This window comes from Trichomycterus rosablanca, chromosome 14 (genome assembly GCF_030014385.1).
Source record: "Trichomycterus rosablanca isolate fTriRos1 chromosome 14, fTriRos1.hap1, whole genome shotgun sequence".
NCBI lineage: Eukaryota > Metazoa > Chordata > Actinopteri > Siluriformes > Trichomycteridae > Trichomycterus > Trichomycterus rosablanca.
Window position 1 is genome coordinate 25,460,680 of NC_086001.1, and position 23,600 is coordinate 25,484,279.

At 39.4% G+C, this 23,600-nt stretch overlaps 1 long non-coding RNA gene, 1 other non-coding gene and 1 pseudogene across 2 annotated transcripts; 2 read left to right on the forward strand and 1 right to left on the reverse strand.

Moving 5' to 3' along the window:
- Window positions 1-22,445, reverse strand: part of LOC134326774 (zinc finger protein 850-like) — an 83,762-nt pseudogene extending 61,317 nt beyond the window's left edge.
- Window positions 1,012-1,083, forward strand: trnaq-cug (transfer RNA glutamine (anticodon CUG)). Its single transcript has one exon. It is a non-coding gene; the product is annotated as a tRNA-Gln (tRNA).
- LOC134326841 (uncharacterized) lies at window positions 19,335-19,829 on the forward strand. Its single transcript, XR_010014603.1, has 2 exons — window positions 19,335-19,597; window positions 19,725-19,829. It is a non-coding gene; the product is annotated as an uncharacterized LOC134326841 (long non-coding RNA).
- Window positions 22,446-23,600: the final 1,155 nt, after the last annotated feature.

Genomic DNA, 23,600 nt, shown 5'->3' on the forward strand with positions numbered 1-23,600 from the left:
AGTTCACACCTTCAGGTTCATGTTATTTGAGATCTCTACATAGATTCTTCCTCATGTACAGAAAGATGCAGTTCAGTTTGAGAAGCTCACAGCGGGAGAGCGAGTGAGTCTGCGCGTTCAAATGAATCAAATGAGTCGATTCTTTAATCCGGTTCTTTAAGTCGAACGACAGGAATAGACTCGAAAGAGTCGATTCACTAAGTTGATAGTAGTCAACAATGAGCCGTTAGAAGCTGAAGGAGTCGATTCTTTTTGATGAAGTCAACTTTTTATGTTATACAAAATACTTAAAAGAGTCGGATCACTATCATTAGCTGTCATTTAAAAATACAGAGACAAATCATCTCATCTAATACAAAATAGAATAAATAATGTACAGTATAACAGTTTAATGATGCACCATACATACAGTGAAGCAAAATGCAAAACCCCTAAACTTGTAAAAAGCTTCACTTAAATAATAATAAAATGTCAAAAATACATCAAATCACCTAAATATTATCTACATAACACATACAGCAAAAACATGTGAATGTGGAAGCATATGTGTGTGTATTGTGTATGTGTGTGTGTGTGCAAAAATTATTTGGACACCTTACATGAGCTTGTTGGACATCTAATTTTAAAAAACAAACAGTATTAAAAATCAAGTGACTTCTGTGTGATCATTAGTGACTTGTGATCTCCTGAAAAGGTGCACAAACATTAAATCATCTGCTTCAGAGCGACAGGGAGGGACGGGCCAACTGCATCCTGAACTTAGTGCAATTTTCCAACAGTGGAACGTTTTGTTGTGATTTTGATACTTGGGTGGCAATGTTTAACTAAAATCACTTTTATTTAGTGTTTAAAACTTCTAAATTACCTCAGTTTTGTCAACTGATTTCAGTCAATTATATAAATCACGTAAGTTTAAATCACTTGAGATGTAAAAGTAAAGTCTGAAGTTGTGGTTTTGCTTTATTTACTCAGCAAATGGCGAATCATTACGTTTAGTTTATATGGTGTCAGGGTTCCATGGTGTAATGGTTAGCACTCTGGACTCTGAATCCAGCGATCCGAGTTCAAATCTCGGTGGGACCTTAATGCTTTTATTTGGGGCCCGGTGTGAGGTCCAAGATTGGGAAACATTAGCAGTTTCAGGATGGTAGCATTCAGCGCATGTGCAGTACAACAGAGCATCACAATTGCTTGTGCTAGTTTAGAGTCACCTTAACCGAACCCATGGCCTTGGTGTTATTAGCACCACGCTCTAACCAACTGAGCTAACTACCCAGTTCATCTATTCTCTGTAAATCTTTGTACATAATTCTACTCTAAACTTTAAATCAATTTAAAATTTTTAGCAGGAGAAATAACTCAAAGCATGCACAAATTGAGACGTGTCCTGAGTAGGGTGGCCAGATGTTACGGTTTTAGGCCAGACAGTCCGGCTTTTCAGCTGCCAGTCCTCCATTCACGCAACGCTAGGACGGACACTTAAAATCCTCCTTTTGGAGTGAACTGGTTTCATTTTTGATCAATATTATTTACCATTGGCTCAGGTACATGTCAGAACAAATGCTTTGTATTTCATTGGTTTAATAGCCTCATTTGACTCCTTATAGAGCTACCACTGGCCAATCGGAGAAGGTCCGCCCTCTAAATTCTAGTTTGTGATTGGGTGGTTGAATTTCGCCCGCCCTCTCTGTCCTGTAAACACCGCTACCTGAGTCCATCACTCAGCTTTCATGATCAGGAACGCGGTGAAAATGCCAAATAGTAAACTTTTGGAGGCAGCGAGAAACGGACTTAAATATAAAAAGTAGACACAACATTTAGTGAGTAAAACAGTAATTTGATGTAGAATTCTTGCTTAAATTGGTCAAAAACTCTGTTATATGGGTTCTGGATTCATTCTGTATGTTGCAGTATCATGTCCCCCTGTTCCTAATATGACATCCGTCTTTTTGGTGTAATGTCCGGCTTTTTGGGGTGTACTGTCCTCCTTTTTGTTACTCTGAATCTGGCCACCCTAGTCCTGAGGCAGCTGAGGTAAACGGTACAGACTTCTCTATACTACCTGATTACAGTTTCACCTCACTCACTTTTAATTACTTCATTTTCTTTATTCTTTTACACTATCATAAATTGTTTTACACTAACACACCATGTCAGTGTCACTGCAGTGCTGAGAATGATCCACCACCTAAATAATACCTGCTTTGTTTTTCAATGTGACCATTGACTAGGTGGACTACAGTCAGTAATTGTAGAACTAAATTGTGAACTGAAAAGAGATCTGAACACAGTGGTGTAGTGTGAACTTGGTATTGGTGGTTAAGGTACTGGGATAGCAATCAAAAGGTTGCTGGTTCAAGCCACACCATTGGTGGATTGTCACTGTTGGGTCCCTGAGTGAAGCCCTTAACCCTTAATTACGAGAACTGTGATAAGTGTAAGTAAACATTGGAGTAGTAAATTGGTTTATTTGCCATGTACAGCTTCTGGACACATTTATTTCCTCTGTATTGTGTCCACATTCCAGTTCCTAGTTTGTTCCCAAATCTCACAACTCAGATTCCCTCAAAATAAAGAGCAGCATGGAGAGCAACTGTATCTTTAATCTTCTATAAACCTTTCACTCTTATTCTGCCTCCGTCCCAACTTTTTATAGCAATCAGTGAAATAAAGACGAATAAAGACGCCAGAGAATGTGCCAATCAGAGTTTCTTCTTTTTATTACATTTTTACAGAACATTTTTACACATCTGGATCTGGTCCACAAAGTCATCCGGGCGTTGTCTTGATATAAAGACGGCGTCTTAATGGCAGCACGTCTCTCTGAGATCCCGATACATGTTTCCACATTAGTGGTATCTTTACATGTCGCCCATGTCTTGGGTCCTGATGCACCTGTGAACTGTTAACACACATTAACAACACGTCAACCACCAGACCTGCATTCCTAACACTTAAATAAAGGTTCCAATCAAGGTTGGCCTTTAGATGTCATCTGTTTCCAGCCTTTCATGAAACCGTCGGAGGCTCCGCCATAAAAGCGTCTCCAGTGCAGCAGCCAGGGCTTCAGGTTCTGCATACAAAGACTCGTCCAGAGTGAAGATTTCATCCAGGAAGCTCAGCATCTCAGTCTGAGAGAAGAGAAACAACATCAGGGGGCTGTTAATAAATAACAGATTACTAGTTCAAAATCATTTGTGGTGAAAAAAAAAACACACACCTGAAGATGGAATAAATAATGCTCTGTCTCCTGACGTTCAATCCATCTGGGTGTAACGCACGAACAGATGAGAGCAATCAGCCGGTCCAGAAAGAGCCTTCGTCTCCGGTACTGCATCAACTAAACAATGTATAGGTGTGTTTGACTACACTTGTAGTGCAGCACAGATTAATTCTAGACTCTATAGAGCACAGACTCTCTTACTGAGATGATCTGATGCACCCTCGCTCTTCCCAGAATTCCCAGCAGCACCAGCTCAAAGACGATGTCCATAAAGTTGATGTGCTGGATCTGCAAGTAGAAGGAAAATAGATTTTCTTTTAGAATGGTCGGACTGTAGTTCTGACTGATGCCGTAGTCGCTATGGGTAACCGCATCGGTGGGATCCGGCAGTCAACAAATATATCAGTAAATATGGTGCCAGTTTCAGTTTCAGAGTCAAACTCACCCCGATCTGCACCAGCTCCACTTCAGCCCACATCCGATTAGTCTGATTCTCCAGCATCTGTATCAGCCGGTCGTACCTTCGCTGGAAGACGCGCAGATCCTAGGAGAGAAACGCTCAAGACGTTGTTAAATCATTCGTACAGCGCTTGAATTATTTGATACATGTTTTGCTGTCGTGTTACCCTCTTTTTTGCAGCCACCAGTACGAGTAAAGTCATTCTTCCCACCACGCAGATGTAACTGTAGTTCGGAGGGTGACTGAAAACGATCTAAAGGAACCAAAACAGAGATATTAAAGTAAATAAGGAAGTAAGAGATGCTGGGAGTGAGGGAATGGACGCACCTATGGAGGGAAAATTGACTTACATTAAAGGCTTGACGCAGTGCTGCTAGTTTATGGGTGAAGTTTTTGATTCCTTTCATTTTGCAGTAGTGACTGTGTAAACAGGAGTGTATCATTTATTTATTAATAAATAACGTCATTAAAATATGTTCATATTGCTCTAAAACTGTTGCAGTACTCACAATAAAGCAGGAACATTCCTTATTTCTATATGGCCGCTCTCCACATCCACCTGTAATATTAGATATTTAGTGCTTATTACAGTCCCACAGATCCTGAATTACACTCAGGTAATAACACCATGTTTAATTTTACCTCAGGGCCGGTCTGAGGTCTGGAAGTTTCCTCTGGCTGGTGAGGAGCCCTGGGTTCTGGATTGTACAGCACGACTTCTGAGCCACAGGGAACCGTAACGACACAACGATTGTCACTAATGAGAACGCCTTGGCTTGACCAAAAAGTGTCTTCAGCCTGTAGAACATCGTTTCATTCAATCATCAATTAATCATCAATATAATGCAATAACAAAATCAGATCTGTATGAAGCTCACCTGAACACCCCAGGATGATACAGTGGCATGGCGTTTAGTGAAAATGTAAGATGCTACCCGAGCCAGACGTCCGTCAATGTGCTAAAAAGACAAAGTGATTAAAACACGTCCAGTCATGTTTAATAGACCTTCCAGAATTATAGTGTTGGATATTTTACCAAGTGTCACCCTGTGTGCTGAGCAGAAGCATTGAAGACCCTGTAAGAAGAGAATCACACGAGTCTTCACACAAGAACAGGACCGTAAGGTGTGTAATGAACACGACTGGAGGAGCTTCTACCTCATCTGTGGCTTTATAGAAGTCGTTGGTGAGAACCCACCACGACTGTGACACCGCCCCACGTATCTGCAGTGTGTAGTGCCGTCTGACACGGATCATCTGTGGAATACGAGTACACAAGTTAAGACTCTCTACACACATTATTACTTTTAGATAAACAAAGAGATAAACAGAGATGAATGGGGATACCGCAGTACGTCTGTCGTGCCATCGGCTATAAGACAAACGCAGCGTCAAGTGTGAAGGCTGAACTTCTCTGTGGTGTTGAGGATTGATCTGATTTTCCAAAAAACAAACAAGAGCAAAATTGAATCCAACAGTGGGAGTCAGAATGACTGAAATGTTTTAGTTCAGATTATTTACCTGGTACGTGTCCGAGATCTGTTCATCTGTGTGAACCCCGTCAGTGTGGGAGTCTAAAACATCTGAAGAGATATAAAGTACAAACACATTTCCTTTATTTACATTCAAATTTTAAATTATTAAAAATATTAATGAGCTCGTCTAATCAATTCACGTGTAAAAATAATTATAGCTTTTTTTCAATCAGGGTTTGGGTGATAATAATAATAAATAATAATAAATAATAGCTGATAGATCAAAACCTTATTGGTAAAATTGCATTGTTTACTGTTCATAATAATAATAATAATAATAATGACAAAAATAATTATTATTAATAATAATAATTTATAATAAATAATAATAATTCATTTTTATGACTAAAATAAGAAGAAATCAGGGATTAAAATAAGAAGATATCAGGGACTAAAATAAGAATAAATCAGATACTAAAATAATAGCTTTCTAGGTAAAATTGCATTTTTGTACTGACATTGGCTTGTTCTCTTTATATTATAACTAATATGGGGACAGTGATAGCCTTGTGGGTAAAGCTTTGGGCTATCAACCGGAAGATTGGTTGTTCAAATCCAAATGAGCAAGGCCCTCCACCCTGTCTGTTCCAGGGGCGCCGTACAATGGCTGATCCTGCGCTTTGACCCCAACTTCCAAACAAGCTGGGATATGCGAAGAAAGAATTTCATTGTACTGTACACCTGCATATGTACAGTGTATCACAAAAGTGAGTACACCCCTCACATTTCTGCAGATATTTAAGTATATCTTTTCATGGGACAACACTGACAAAATGACACTTTGACACAATGAAAAGTAGTCTGTGTGCAGCTTATATAACAGTGTAAATTTATTCTTCCCTCAAAATAACTCAATATACAGCCATTAATGTCTAAACCACCGGCAACAAAAGTGAGTACACCCCTTAGTGAAAGTTCCTAAAGTGTCAATATTTTGTGTGGCCACCATTATTTCCCAGAACTGCCTTAACTCTCCTGGGCATGGAGTTTACCAGAGCTTCACAGGTTGCCACTGGAATGCTTTTCCACTCCTCCATGACGACATCACGGAGCTGGCGGATATTCGAGACTTTGCGCTCCTCCACCTTCCGCTTGAGGATGCCCCAAAGATGTTCTATTGGGTTTAGGTCTGGAGACATGCTTGGCCAGTCCATCACCTTTACCCTCAGCCTCTTCAGTAAAGCAGTGGTCGTCTTAGAGGTGTGTTTGGGGTCATTATCATGCTGGAACACTGCCCTGCGACCCAGTTTCCGGAGGGAGGGGATCATGCTCTGCTTCAGTATTTCACAGTACATATTGGAGTTCATGTGTCCCTCAATGAAATGTAACTCCCCAACACCTGCTGCACTCATGCAGCCCCAGACCATGGCATTCCCACCACCATGCTTGACTGTAGGCATGACACACTTATCTTTGTACTCCTCACCTGATTGCCGCCACACATGCTTGAGACCATCTGAACCAAACAAATTAATCTTGGTCTCATCAGACCATAGGACATGGTTCCAGTAATCCATGTCCTTTGTTGACATGTCTTCAGCAAACTGTTTGCGGGCTTTCTTGTGTAGAGACTTTAGAAGAGGCTTCCTTCTGGGGTGACAGCCATGCAGACCAATTTGATGTAGTGTGCGGCGTATGGTCTGAGCACTGACAGGCTGACCCCCCACCTTTTCAATCTCTGCAGCAATGCTGACAGCACTCCTGCGCCTATCTTTCAAAGACAGCAGTTGGATGTGACGCTGAGCACGTGCACTCAGCTTCTTTGGACGACCAACGCGAGGTCTGTTCTGAGTGGACCCTGCTCTTTTAAAACGCTGGATGATCTTGGCCACTGTGCTGCAGCTCAGTTTCAGGGTGTTGGCAATCTTCTTGTAGCCTTGGCCATCTTCATGTAGCGCAACAATTCGTCTTTTAAGATCCTCAGAGAGTTCTTTGCCATGAGGTGCCATGTTGGAACTTTCAGTGACCAGTATGAGAGAGTGTGAGAGCTGTACTACTAAATTAAACACACCTGCTCCCTATGCACACCTGAGACCTAGTAACACTAACAAATCACATGACATTTTGGAGGGAAAATGACAAGCAGTGCTCAATTTGGACATTTAGGGGTGTAGTCTCTTAGGGGTGTACTCACTTTTGTTGCCGGTGGTTTAGACATTAATGGCTGTATATTGAGTTATTTTGAGGGAAGAATAAATTTACACTGTTATATAAGCTGCACACAGACTACTTTTCATTGTGTCAAAGTGTCATTTTGTCAGTGTTGTCCCATGAAAAGATATACTTAAATATCTGCAGAAATGTGAGGGGTGTACTCACTTTTGTGATACACTGTATATATGACCGAAAAAGTATATATCTTAATAACAATAATGCAGGATTCCAGCTTGAGGAGGATTTCTTTCTAATCTGACCTGGTATAAAGCCCAGATTATTATAAAGATAATTTGTATAAATAGTATTTAATGTAAATAATGAATCTAATATAAATAAGAACATGAGAATTAATCATAATGATCAATAAAATCACTACAGTCAAAATAGCAACTAAATACTAAGTAAATGAATAGAGTATTATTAGAAGCTGTTTTATTACTTGTGTGTGTGTTTCCACCTCCGTAACCTTCAGGACCAGGATCAGTCTGGACCCCCGCATCCTCCTTCACCTCCCCCCGCCGCCCACCAGTGAACCTCTTATACAGATAATAAGCTCCTGCGGTGGCGGTTGCGGCTCCGGCCACGAACAGCAGGGGGCGCAGGTTCACCTCGCTCAGTCCTGCAGAGAGATGCGACAGGAAAGCCTTCATGTTGTGAAATACTGCAGTAAAAGATGGTTTTATCTGAGAGAAAGAAAAACGCTGTGAACGCTGTGAGGGTCAGAACACAAGTGACCCGCCGCCCGTCTCACCCCCACCTTATAGACCTGTACTGTGACGTCACACAGCTGCTGCTTTAATGTGAATCAAATGAGACCAACTCAGCACAACTGTTTATTTATAGCAATATTACTAGTGATACTTCTGCTATTAATATTTATTATTATTATTTATTTAGTATTTATGCAATAAAACAAGAATCTGTGATTTATTATTTCTTTTTTATTTAACTGAAGATGACTTCTGGTCATTTGAAATGTGATTTTGATCCATGTACACCATTTGGGGAGTTGGCAAAATAAAGTATGGAAGGCCATGGGGGACAAAACAAGTGAAGGTGTTTTTTTCCCCCGTTATTAAAAGCTCGGAAGCCTTGTTAGAGAAGATTGATTCTTTGCGTGCCCCCCTGTCGTGGCTCATTGGTCAAGCGACCTTTTCTGGTACCGTTGACAAGAAGGTTGAGGGTTCACTGTCGGACCCTTAATCTGGGCCGTAAACCACAACTCGGCAACCGGTGATGGTATTCTGATCCTCACAGCCATGGGCATGAATTCCCGCATACACACTCCAAAGTCATATTAATGCCAGCAGCATTGTTGTTTCAAACAGCGCTAACAGGGGTCGCGTTCCTAATCACAAGAGACCTATAAAATCCCAACAACACTGCTGCACCTGCTACACTCATTTATACACAGAGCACTTCACAGCATCAGATGTGGTACAGTCAGTAATTGTATACCCACAGTGTTTATGTATGGTAGGTTTAGCTTATAATCAAATAATGCAGGTACCAGATAGGTGTTCCTAATAAAGTGCTCGATGAGTGTAGAATGTCTGAAAATATACTGGACCTATAAAATTAAATAAATAACAACAAAAATAATAATAATTCATCAGATCACGGGTTCTAGCCAAACAAAATATTTAGATGTTTATTAAACGGCATTAACACAGACACCACACACATGTTCAGGAACAAAATCAGGTGCTAGAAGCTCAGCATCTCACTCTGAGAGAGAAAAAGAAGAAATGACAGGTTACTGGCAAACAGGTTTATTCCAGATCATTTGTGGTGTAAAGAACACGCACCTGTAGATGGAATAAATAACGCTCCGTGTACTGCAGTTCAGTCCATCTGGGTGTAACACACGAATAGATGAGAGCAATCAGCCGGTCCAGAAGAGCCTTCGTCTCCGGTACTGCGTCAACTAAACAACATAGGTGTGTTTGACTACACTTGTAGTGCAGCACAGATTCATTCGAGACTCTTTGAAGTACAGACTCTCTTACTGAGGTAATCTAAGAGGCTCTGGCTCTTCCCATAATTCCCAGCAGCACCAACAAAGACGATGTCCATAAAGTTGACATGCTGGATCTGTGAGTAGAAGGAAAATAGATTTTCTATTAGAATGGTAGGACTGTGGTTCTGACTGATGCTTAGCTGCTCAAACAATCTCCTTGGTGTAGTCGCTATCTGCACCAGCTCCACTTCAGCCCACATCCGATTAGTCTGATTCTCCAGCATCTGTATCAGCCGGTCGTACCTTCAGTGGAAGACGTGCAGATCCTAGGAGAGTCGTGTTACCCTCTTTTTTGCAGCCACCAGTACGAGTAAAGTCATTCTTCCCACCACACAGATGTAACTGTAGTTCGGAGGGTGACTGAAATTGATCTAAAGGAACCGAAATAGAGATATTAAAGTAAATAAGTAATTAAGAGATGCTGGGAGTGAGGGAATGGACGCACCTATGGAGGGAAATTGACTTACATCGAAGGCTCGACGCAGTGCTGCTAGTTTATGGGTGAAGTTTTTGATTCCCTTCATTCTGCAGTAGTGACTGTGTAAACAGGAGTGTATCGTTTATTTATTAATAAATAACGTCATTAAAATAAGTTCATATTGCTCTAAAACTGCTGCAGTACTCACAATAAAGCAGGAACATTCCTTATTTCTATATGGCCGCTCTCCACATCCACCTGTAATATTAGATATTTAGTGCTTATTACAGTGCCACAGATCCTGAATTACTCTCAGGTAATAACACCGTGTTTAGTTTTACCTCATGGTCGGTTTGAGGTCTAGAAGTTTCCTCTGTTCTGGATTGTACTTCTGAGCCACAGGTCACCATCGAGCTCAGGTCAGTGTAAACAGATTATATCACCTGTAAACAGGGTGAAATAAATGAGACACGAGGAGTCACAGCTTCACAAATGCCTCACAAGTCTTTATTAAACAGTCTCTTCTAACATAATCTCTGCACTAGTACATTTTCCCCAAATGTATTGTAGTTCAAAGCTTTTTGCATTGTGTTAAGTAACATTAACACATCAGATTTTACAATAACATACACTGTGCAGTTACATTCACACATCTTGACACTCAATATAGTCTGTGTTTGTCCCTTTTACAAACTCTTACTATTGTCTCATACGTTATATAACGAAAAACACTCACTTTGATGTGATGGTAAATTAACACAAGCTTATGACCATTCCTGGTTAAACATTATTTCATAGATACAGAGAAAATTATTAAAGGGTTAAGAATAATATTTTACTTTAAATTCTAAGCTAAAATAGTAACCAAACAAAATGGCTTGCTTTCAACATTACCAACTAACATTAGAAAGATGTATTTAGTTACTCTGAACAAAGTCATATTCAAATAAGTATAGATTCAACAGTATAATTGTATAAACAGTACAAAAAATAGTGCATTGTGTTATTATTCGCTTATAGCAATATGCATCCACACGTGCAACGCGTGTCGGCCTCTCAACACTTCACACTATTTGCAAAGATTATAAACTTCTTTTGGATTCATTTATACATCCACTTGCAAATATAATCATTTACAAGTTAATGTAAAGCCCTCAGTATACTTCCAGCGAAATTAAGTTCGCGAACGTCGCACGAAGACGAAAGCGCCTTCGCGAGCTTACAAGCTGGCATACTTCTAGCGGTTTTGCTTTGCCTGTCGCGTCTGCTCCACAGCTGTGAATGTTAGGTTTCCATGACTACCGAAAATGGCGACGTGCGAGGTGTTGGAGGCGTATAAAAACATGCTAGAAGAAGAAGCAGAGGAAGAACTGTTTTTGCTGCTTTGTCTTTATAAGAAGAAAAGAGAAAGGTGCAGGTGGTACGTGAGACCTTTGAACAGATCGAGGGTTGACGATGGAGAGTTTATAATGTTGGTGAAACCAATTAGATACATTGACGAGGAGACGCACTTTTCTTATTTCAGGATGTGTGCAAGTCGGTTTGACAGCTTACTGAGCCGACTTACTCCCCACGTAAAATATGCAAGAACGCATAGATCCCCGGTAGACTTGGCAGAAAGACTTGCCATGACTTTACGAATTCTTGCCAGTGGTAGCACTCAGCAAAGTGCCGCAGAAAGCTACAAACTGGGTCCATTGACCGTACGTGCTGTCGTATCTGCATTGTGCAAAGCTATTTGGCATGCTCTTGAAGATTTTGTGGAGTTTCCAAAGCCGACACAGTGGGCGGATTTAGCCCAAGAGTTTTGGAGTTTATGGAATTACCCCAGTTGTGTTGGATCAGTTGACGGCAAGCATGTGTACATATGAGCCCCCCCAGGAGCTGGTAGCGATTACTTTAATTACAAAGGCACGCATTCCATTGTGCTGTTGGCAGCATGTAATGCCAGGTATACATTTACAATGGTGGATGTTGGTGCTTATGGGTGAGAGAGTGATGGAGGAGTTTTTCAAGAGAGTGAATTTGGATCAAAACTCTTGCAAGGAAAATTAGGACTGCCAACTTCATCTCCCTTGACTGGTTGCCAGGTCACCTTCCCATATGTGTTTGTGGGGGATGCAGCTTTCCCTTTGCATGTCAACCTTATGCGTCCTTATCCAGGTAAGTACTAAAATCTAAATATTTCATTTGTCATGTTCACCAATAGGACACTACAGCTTTACACAAGTCTATATATTGTTTAAGTAGTACAGTTGTTTTATCATATACTTGAATTAACATATTTCCAAGTAATTGCACAAAAGCAGTGGTAATTTTATATACTCATGTTATGTTGGTGTTGCAGGTATACTAGCTATATTTATGAATGTCATTTATCGTTTTACATTTCACAGGATCCTGTTTAACAAAGGAGCAAAGAATTTACAATTACAGGCATTCTCGGGCATGACGAGTTATTGAAAACGCATTTGGAATTTTGGCTGCAAGGTGACGAATACTTGGGCGGCCAATTGAGTGAGCTCCTAAAAAAAGCAGTGGACATTGTGAAAGCATGTGTTGCACTGTATAATTACCTGACATGCACTGATGCAACCAACACACTCTCCACATCATACATTCCACCAAATTTTGCAGACATACCTACTGCATCTGGAAACACACAGCCTGGAGAGTGGAGGAGACTGATAGAGGGGGACAACAACCTTCAGGACCCAGGAAGATTGTCAGGTACCCGAGCTAGCAGAGCAGCCATTGGCACACGAAATACCTTGGCACAATTCTTCTGTTCAGCCCATGGATCTGTGCCCTGGCAGGATGCCATCATCAACAAAGGTGCACTTAATCAAGAGTGAAAAAAATTCAATGTAACCTGTCAAAGCTATACACTTACACCAAGAATCTTAGATTATTCTTAAATGTTTTATGTAAATTTTGCTAAATATTGCTTATAATTTAGAAATGTAAGAGACAAAATTTGCTTCCAAGGTCATATTTATTTAAAGAACAAAAGTAAGTAATGTTGTACAATGTACATCCGTTCAACTGTAATCTAACATAAATAAAACCTTTCAAACATTTACCGAATTTAATTTTTGTACCCATCAAAGTGTATAACATTTGAACAGTTAGTGCAAATTAACATTCAGAACAGCTTATGAATGCCACCCAAGTGTGCAAAACGACTAAAGCTCACTTCACGTAGGTTTGCTGGTCAGGACTTGTTTTTCTGTCTCAAACATGAGATTCTGCAATTTAAATTTAAAGTCGCAGCACACCTCTGGGGGTAGGGACCGCATGAAATCAGCTACATGCTGGACATAATGAGAAAAACTATCATTACTTTTCAGGACTTTCTCAAACTGCTCATCTCTTTCTGCCCGTCACTTATTAAGCATCTCTGTAATGTTTTTTAAGCTAAAGTCCTCAGAGGAGTCTCTTTTTCTTTTATGTCTTTGCTGGTTGTTCCCTTTTTTCTCCTCTGAAATATCAGAGGATGCATCAGATGAAGTGGATGGTGCACTGGGCAAGGAGATTGATGCTGAGGGTGTAGCTGTTGGAGGTGTCAGTAATGGGCTGTCAAAATCTTCAAAGTTTATAGTCATTTCACAAGGTGGGTCAGATTGTGGCATGGAGTTTTCAAGGAGATCTGATGCTCCTAGACTTGTAGGTGAGGACATTTCCTCTTCTTTGTTTTTCTATTGGGAAAGGGAAAAGAGATTATTTCACAGCTACTAACTAATATATATATACAGTATATATACAGTGGGGCCAAAAAGTATTTAGTCAGCCACTGATTGTGCAAGTTCTCCTACTTAGAAAGATGAGAGAGGTCTGTAATTTTAATCATAGGTACACTTCAACTATGAGAGACAAAATGAGAAAAAAAAATCCAGGAAATCACATTGTAGGATTTTTAAAGAATTTATTTGTAAATTAGGGTGGAAAATAAGTATTTGGTCACCCAAGTCAACCAAGCAAGATTTCTGGCTCTCACAGACCTGTAACTTCTTCTTTAAGAAGCTCTTCTGTCCTCCACTCGTTACTCCAAACTCAACCATGGCCAAGACCAAAGAGCTGTCGAAGGACACCAGTAAGAAAATTGTAGACCTGCACCAGGCTGGGAAGAGTGAATCTACAATAGGCAAGCAGGTTCAACTGTGGGAGCAATTGTAAGAAAATGGAAGACATACAAGACCGTTGATAATCTTCCTTGGGGTCAAGATCTCATCCTGTGGGGTCAAAATGATCATAAGAATGGTGAGCAAAAATCCCAGAACTACACGGAGGGACCTGATAGGACTCTGCAGAGAGCTGGGACCAAAGTACAAAAGCCAACTATCAGTAACACACTACGCCGAGAGGGACTCAAATCCTGCAGTGCCAGGCGTGTCCCCCTGCTTAAGCCAGTACATGTCCAGGCCTGTCTGAAGTTTGCCAGAGAGCATATGGATGATCCAGAAGAGGATTGGGAGAATATCATGTGGTCAGATGAAACCAAAATGGAACTTTTTGGTAAAAACTCAACTCGTCCTGTTTGGAGGAAGAAAAACATCCCAAGAACACCATACCTACTGTGAAGCATGGGGGTGGAAACATCATGCTTTGGGGCTGTTTTTCTGCAAAGGGGACTGGACGACTGATCTGTGTTAAGGGAAGAATGAACGGGGCCATGTATCGTGATATTTTAAGCCAAAACCCATCAGTGAGAGCATTGAAGATGAAATGTGGCTGGGTCTTCCAGCATGACAATGATCCCAAATACACCGCTCGGCAACGAAGGAGTGGCTCCGTAAAAAGCATTTCAAGGTGCTGGAGTGGCCTAGCTAGTCTCCAGACCTCAACCCCATAGAAAATTTGTGGTGTCTGTGTTGCCCAGTGACAGCCCCAAAACATCACTGCTCTAGAGGAGATCTGCATGGAGGAATGGGCCAAAATACCAGCTACAGTGTGTGCAAACCTGGTGAAGACTTACAGGAAACGTTTGACCTCTGTCATTGCCAACAAAGGTTATGTTACAAAGTATTGAGTTGAACTTTTGTTATTGACCAAATACTTATTTTCCACCATAATTTACAAAAAAATTCTTTAAAAATCCTACAATGTGATTTCCTGGATTTTTTTTTTCTCATTTTGTCTCTCATAGTTGAAGTGTACCTATGATGAAAAGTACAGACCTCTCTCATCTTTCTAAGTAGGAGAACTTGCACAATCAGTGGCTGACTAAATACTTTTTGGCCCCACTGTAATTATAAACTGACTTCACCATTCAACAGTTCATGGGGCCACAGTGTCACAAAGTCTTGTGTGTCGCAAAGTGTAGATCAACTTTCCATTTTGAAGAATGGATGTTTTTGTTATGCCAAACCAATTCTCAACATGACAGTTCATGTCTCTTGTTTGACCTGAAGTAAGGTCATCATCTGTTCTTTTATCCCCTAGCATTGTCCCACTTCACAGATGAAAGATTCCAAAATTATTGTCCAAAAGAACTTTCAGGACAATGACAGGCATTGTCTTCATCATTGTCTTTTAAATCCACTGTGGTTTTAACTTCTTCTTTGCATCATCTCAGACTTCTGGCTTGTCATCATCTGTATAATACCCAAGGAGTTGTGATCTTTCCTTGAGTGTAAGGTCCTTGAGAATTTCAAGACAGCTGCTTTGCCAACAAAACAGTACTGAAGTGCCTAAAACTCTCACAGCCTTCCTCCAAAACAAGAGTGTTCTGCAGTCTGGTAAAATATAGGTGGAGAAATCTTTAAGTCCACGGTCAATATTCTACTGTGCAATAACAGAAACAACTGCCTTGATAATATGAGCAGAGTGAAGATGCAAAATTGTAAATGACTTTATTTCTGCCCATGACTTGCACTTCTTGGTAACTGCATATGTTCTATCCAGGTACACATCAATGTGCTCTCTGTTAAATACCAAAATACCAGCCTGCATCAAAGCTCAGCTGTAATCAGTCTCCACATTATGAACTCTGAGGCTGGTATACCTGGACAATTTAAGCACCAACTGTTTTAAAAATGTTAGTGGGGGAGTTGATAGAGGAGAAGCATCTCGATCTTTTCCAGGTAAGGTAAGGGAGTAATACAGGATTCTTCAATTTTGTTTAGGTATTGTAGGCGCCACACCTCCTGTTGCATCTAAGTACAGTAGTACAGGTGTACAAGATGCTAATCCCTGTTTCTGTGTAACCCAGTGTACTGAACAAACTGGTCTTACTCATTCATAACTTGCAGTGTGAGGTACAATTCCATCAGAATGTTGTCATGTATCTGGATGGATTTTCTTAATTCTGTGGCAATTGTTTTCATGATGTTTGTATTTACACCATCTCTTCAATTGGTGGTGTTCTTGGTTGTCTGTGGTACTCCTGGCTAACTCCATGAACTTCATGTTCTCCCAATTTTTCCTCTGCGTCTGTTGCTTGCTGGAGTAAACCATGTCTCTGATTTTAGATGACGAATCGGTCCATGATGGAGAACAGTCACTGTGATGTGTGTCCGAAGTGGGTTGGGCTTATTTTGTATTGTAAATAAATACAGAGCATTGCAGGATGTAAATTTGTAAACGGTATGTCCTCTCCTCTCAGGTAGGGAGTAAAGATAAAGTAAAGATTTCACTTTTTAAACTGGTTTGGCTCAAACAAATCCATAATGTGTCTCTCTGTTTGAGGTTAAATCTTCAGATGGTTCTTCTAGGTCTTTAATGGATACTATATTTACCTCGTTCGTTATTTCCAAAGATATCCACACTCAATCTTCAGACCATATATCAGAACTGTAGGTCTGCTCTTCCAGCTCCATTTCCTTTGTAGGACTTTGGCATCGTTCTAATGTGAATAAGACAGTTATTATTATAATATTAACAGTTATTATTATTTGTATTATTATTAGCAGCATGTTTTACACACTACACTGAAAAAATGAACTTAGTAAATTGTACATAATAATGAAAGTAAGCTGCTTAAAGTGTAATATAAATTATTATGTTGGGTCATATGGTCAAAACTGCACATGTGCACAAACAACTTTGACGTGCACGAGAATTTGAATATCTGAGATACTTCATCACCTTACAATAAAAAACATGGTAAGATATTACATATTATCTATTATTTCACGTTATTAACACACTTCTAACATCTGAATGGCATTTATGTACATAAATATAGTTTGTTAAGTAAAAAGTTAAGGTTAAAGGAGAACTTAATTTTTGATGGTTAGCTAGGTAGCTAAACGGCTTAACGCTTTTAGGGCTAGACTGGACAAGAGGGGGCGGACACACAGAGATGTTTTACAAAAAGATACTTAATAGTAACAAAAGAAAAGCCTAATATACACAAAACCAAACACAAACACACGACCTATGCTGACTGCTAAGCTAAGTACTAAACTAAACACACATGAACTAAGCTAAAGGCTAAACTAAATGTTAATGCTAATCTAAACATGAACTAGACTTCTAGGAATGAACAAACAAGAACATGAGCAAACTGGACCAACCTGACAAACCAAACCGCTGCAAGAGAGCCAATACAACATAAGGCTTGTTCGAGATGAACTGCGCCTCGCCTTGGTGGTCAGCGAGAGCTGCCGGTTGCAGTTGGGGGAGGAGGTTAAAAGAAAGCCGTCAAGTCGGACAGTCGCCACCTGCAACAAACGTGAGCTATAGCGGATCTCGCGGCGTTCCTGTTCTACGTGGCTGATGAAGTGGATGCAGTAGAAATCGCTCTGCTTTTGCGTGAAATCGAACTAAACATTCTTGATCATTGAGCAGGTTAAGCCCAGCGTTTGTTTTCCAAATCCATAGTGGTGAATATAGATGACCATAAAGTGTCAAACTAAGTTTCTGTAAAATCTGTAAATAAATATAGTTTTACTCATCATTCATTTATCTTGTAGATTGGTGAAAAAGAAAAGTTCTAACAAACATGTTATCAAACACATATTTATGTTATTGAATAGATTTAAATATTTGTCTACAACAGTTTAAATGAATAGACCGAAACTAAGTAGCCTATTTTTCAAGACTGTTTATTGAAACATTTCACATGAAAACGTGTGAATACATAATTCCAAATATACAGTTTGTTCAAGGTAGAATCAGTGAATATGATAAACAATGTACGTAAAAGTGTTCTAGAAATAATTAGATGGAAATTATAAAGTGCACTCAATCAGACCTTAATCATTATGTTTGTGTATATGGTAAATAGACTGCAATTATATTGTGTCAAAGTGGCTTAAAGTCCAAACTGTCTAATTATTTTGTCTACGTAAGGACTTAATCACATTTACCCTTCTTTAGGCTTGTTCCAAAAATACAACATTTTGTAGAGGATGTTGTCCCCCTCTATAGTCTCTCAGAATTTAGAGGTCATTTCAGACATTCTGAAAGCAAAGTTTAGGAGACTCCGATGCCTGCACTTGAGGAATGTCCAATCCATCAGCTCAGCGGTGTCAGCTTGTTGCATTCTACACAGTGTTTGCTTGGAGCCAGTAGACCATGGTGATGATGTGCAGGATGAAGAGGATGATGAACAGCATTCACTACAACCTCACAACCAAGATGCAGTTCATTATAGAGACATAATAAAAAAAATGTTTTGTGTCATCTTTAACTTTATGCCTTTTGGAGATAATTTTATCTTCAACTTGCTTAACTGTTCACAGTAACAGTAATTTTAACCGGGGTGCCCAAATGTTCGCATGCCACTGTATTTTATAGATGCATTGTTAAACAGTAAACTTCAGTATGCACACCGATGTGCCCAGTATGAATCACTAATGAATAATGTGGTTAATATGCACATTGTACAATTGTGTAGAAGTTTGTGCTTCTTCAAGCACTGACAAATCAGTTATTTAGGCATTGATAATGAATAGTGGCTGTGGTTTATTGAAGATGAATCTCTTAACACAATTATCTTCTGAACAAGATTGTTTTGTTCTTCCAGAACAGCTTACCTTCTGGCCTTGGTTCTTGTAAAGAAACATGACACCATGCACATCCACACATTTTTATTTATGTAGCATATTTTAAAATGTTTACAAAGTTTACAGAGAAAAATGAAAAATAAATCAAAGTGTAATAGTGATAGTGGTATTAAAACAGTTAAGATATAAAATATTAAAGCAATTTAGATTGCTTTATATTAATAAAATTAGAAGACAAGAACCATCAGAAGTTCTAGAAAAACATCAAGATAAAAATATCTGTTACATTAAAGAAATATCAGGTAGCTTACTTGAGTCTTTTCATGATATGGAATGATAATTATAAAATATGTTGCAATTTGTACGAAAATAAACTGTCATGCTACTAGAAAGCATGATAGTATTTCGCACATATCAGGTCTTTAAGACAAATAAACTGAGATTTACATTTTAGAATGAAACGAAACAACCGCCAGAGGATTCAGCGGAGCTTTTAGCCAATGAGGATTAAGCTCTGTCGTCATCAAGCCGTCTCCCAGGCAGCGCAGCCCGTGGAGAGCAACTGCAGGGACCGGTTCCACCGCCTGCAGCCGCCCCGCTCTCGCGAGATTATAACCAGTCTGTCATCGTGACGCGCCGGTGGGGCCGACGCAAGTCGGACAAAAAAAACTAACCGGCATGCACCGTACCGAGCCAGGCGGCGATCGGTCTGCGCAGCGCCGGGTTAAGTCGAACAAGCCTACTGTTTATTCTGCTCTAGCACTGTTCTGGAAACTGCTTTTCGTGATGCCACTCCTGCTGCCTGAGAGAATCAATAAACCATTTTTAACCAGGTAAACGTATTTAAACTACAGTTACTTTTTTCTTATTCAATATTTCTTTTCCATCATTAAGTGGAACTGAAAAATTTAAATAAGATCCACATTGATCTGTGAAAAATAGTTTTTGTTTTCATTCCAGAATTACAGACCAGTGTCAGGAGGCAGGAGATCAGCAGTCAATTATGGCAGGACAAAACATTTTCTAATAAATAAAAATACTTGAAATAAAATATTGAAAAATGTGTTTTGGTGTACATCTGTTTTTTTTTCCTGTTACTGTTTTAATTGTACTCTTATTATTATTACTATTACTTATAATTATAATCAAGTATATATATATATATATATTTTACAGAATATTTTCATAGCAATAAGAAGCAAGAACAGTTGTAGAAGTCCCAGTGACCATTAAAGGGGGAAAACCTTTTAAAAATCTACTGCAGGCCAGAACTGGGCCATATTTGGCCCGATAATGGCTGTTCTGGCTAGCAGGTGGTTAAGTGCTGGCATATTGCTGGCAGTCATGGCTGGGATCCGGGCAGCCGTATACGGGCCACAGTCTAACCGTCATTCATTTTGACACCGGGCCAGATCCGGCTGCCAGATGTGGGCCGACACAAAAAGTTCCGGCATGCCAGATATTTATATCATAATTTTTTTTGCTAGCTAGGTACCCACCCAGTTCTTTACATCTATCTTCTATTGTCACTCCAGCTCAAGCCTACATACAAATACATGGACCGTGAGTTTAGTCCCATTTAACAACCATGGACACATTTGCTGACATCAGATTCAAAACCAAACTCTCATCACACAGAGGACTCGGATGGAATTTACAGTTTAACAAATACATTTATTCATCAATAAAGAAACACTTGTCTCCCGACCCCTCAGTTTGTCTTGGTCAGTTGGTCACCTCCATGATAAGAAAACATCTGAACTACCACAATAGTATTTATTTCTTTTTAAATGTAATTTTAAAACATGTCAGTGCAGTCTGTATTAGGATTTATATGAACTGGGTTTTATGCACTAGAAGATGGTGGGATAATTAAACGTAAATATGAATATTTCTTTTAACAAAGGAGTTTAGCTACCACTAATCTGGTCTACAGATAAACACAAAGAACAAAGACTCATGATGATAGAACAATGCAACACTGTTCAGTCCACAGCCCTCCATTCACACCTTCTCATGTACATTCTGGTTGAGGACGGTTTATTATTTGCTAAGTGGATATCATCTAAAGACTAGAATTTTGGAGTGTAGACCTAGAAGTGTTAAAGTAAGAGGCTATTCATTTATGAAAACTTTAAAAACACCATAAAGACCAGGATAAAATTCTTCCACTTGAAAGTAAAAGTTGTTCTGTGTTTATTAAAGTACATTAAACTTGAATAAAGAATAAAAACAGATTCAGATCTGAGGTTGGTACATTACACCACATTACATTTGATGATTAATGATCATACTCATACCATCATGTACATTTGATAATTGAAGTAGAACAGTTCTAGTGTATATTAGTAAAAAATGACCGTACTGGTGTCTATTAAAAATGCTGCTTCCAGTAAAACTTCCTCCACACTATAAGCAGCAATATGGGTCGTTCTCTTATGTGAATGCGCTGGTGTGGTGTACTTAAAGGATATTCCTTTCACTAAAGTTTTTACAGACAGTAAACGGTGATACGACCTCTCTCCTGTGTGAATGCGCTGGTGTTGTTGGAAAACATAATGTGCAATTAAAACAATTCCCACAGTCTTAACAGTGATGTAGTTTCTCTATGTGAATACGCTGATGCTGTTTGAGATTATTTTCATGAGCAAAAATCTTTCCACACTCTGAGCAGTAATATGGTTTCTCTCCTGTGTGAATACGCTGGTGTTTTTAAAGGGTACCATGTTCAGCAAAACTTTTTCCACACTCAGTGCAGTTATATGGTTTCTCTCCTGTGTGAATACGCTGGTGTTTTTGAAGGGTACCATGTTCAGCAAAACTCTTTCCACACTCTGAGCAGTGATACGGCTTCTCTCCTGTGTGAATACGCTGGTGTTTTTGAAGGGTACCATGTTCAGCAAAACTCTTTCCACACTCTGAGCAGTAATATGGCTTCTCTCCTGTGTGAATACGCTGGTGTTTTTGGAGGTTAACTTGTTGAGCAAAACTCTTTCCACACTCTGAGCAGTGATACGGCTTCTCTCCTGTGTGAATACGCTGGTGTACTTTAAGGGCACTACTTTGAGTAAAACTCCTTCCACATTCTGAGCAGTGATATGGTTTCTCTTCTGTGTGAACACGCTGGTGTACTTTAAGAGCATTACTGTAAGCAAAACTCTTTCCACACTCTGAGCAGTAATATGGCTTCTCTCCTGTGTGAATACGCTGGTGTTTTTGGAGGTTAACTTGTTGAGCAAAACTCTTTCCACACTCTGAGCAGTGATACGGCTTCTCTCCTGTCTGAATACGCTGGTGTACTTTAAGGGCACTACTTTGAGTAAAACTCCTTCCACATTCTGAGCAGTGATATGGTTTCTCTTCTGTGTGAACACGCTGGTGTACTTTAAGAGCATTACTGTAAGCAAAACTCTTCCCACACTCTGAGCAGTGATATGGCTTCACTCCTGTATGAATACGCTGGTGTTGTTGGAGATGACTCTGCTTAGTAAAACTCTTCCCACACTCTGAGCAGTGATATGGCTTCTCTCCTGTGTGAATGCGCTGGTGTTGTTTGAGATTACTCTGCGTAGTAAAACTCTTCCCACACTCTGAGCAGTGATATGGTTTCTCTCCTGTGTGAATGCGCTGGTGTTGTTTGAGATGACTCTGCTTAGTAAAACTCTTCCCACACTCTGAGCAGTGATGAAAGTTCTTCATGTTTATGCTTTGATAAGACTGTAGAAACTGTTTCCTTGGAAAGCAACAGAAACAAAGAAACAAGTCAATTAATTAGAATTACTTTTACTACATTAATACCACAATAATATTAAACTCTTCACCTAGTAATAAAAACATTAAATTCACTTCACGTCTAAGTGAGAATCTGAATTAAGGGAACATCAGAATAAAATACTTATAAATACAGCAGATATGAATAATTAAATAATTATAAATAACTTGATATAAATAAAGATATAAGAGATCTGACTTTCTCAACATCAGTCCTGCACCAAGCAAATCTAATCCAGTTCATGACTAATAATTAGCTCACAAGTGTAAATCTTTGGTGTGCTGGGAGTAAAAAAGGCTTCATAAAACACCACAATTATGAGCATGAAGCTATTTTAAACAGTCTATATATATTAACCTGATAATATTAAATAACATAATAAAATAAAAAGAACAACAAATGCAACATAAATGTAAAAGAAACCAACAAGAAAACCCTTTACCTTCCTGTTAGAATCCTGGCAGCCACTTTAACAAAGCTGGTGTCTCCAGCAGGTCGTTTCTAATGAAGAACGTGCAGAAGATCCTTCTTACCAAGTGACTCAGCTACAAGTCTAGAGTTTAGTCCTTAAATAGAGCTGAGGACAAAGACCCAAGACCAGTTAAAAACTCTGCATTGGTCAATCGTCAGCCAACCATTCACACCTTCTTGTGTGAAGTACTAGCTCATTATCTATGGAACGTGTGCAAATGATGTAGATGGAGCCACAAAGCATGATGGTTGAAGTCAAACTACACCTATTTATCTCAGCAGAAAAGTTATTTACATTTAATCCTAAACACAAACAAGGAATTGAAAGGCTATTCTGTAAAGTGAAATGACATGAACTTAGATAAAGCTTTTATGATAAGAATCTAAGTCATGTAAAATGCTGTATGTATATTTGTGTGAATTAGTTTCTACTGTATATGAGGAACAATAAGAAAACTAGAAGAGGAAACACCCACCTATAGATTTATCTGTATTTATGGTGTAGAAATATTTACTGTGCACTTGTGTGTGTGTGAACTCTTTGATTTACTACTGCGGTCAAGCCTCCACTTCAAAATGCTCAGTCAAATCAG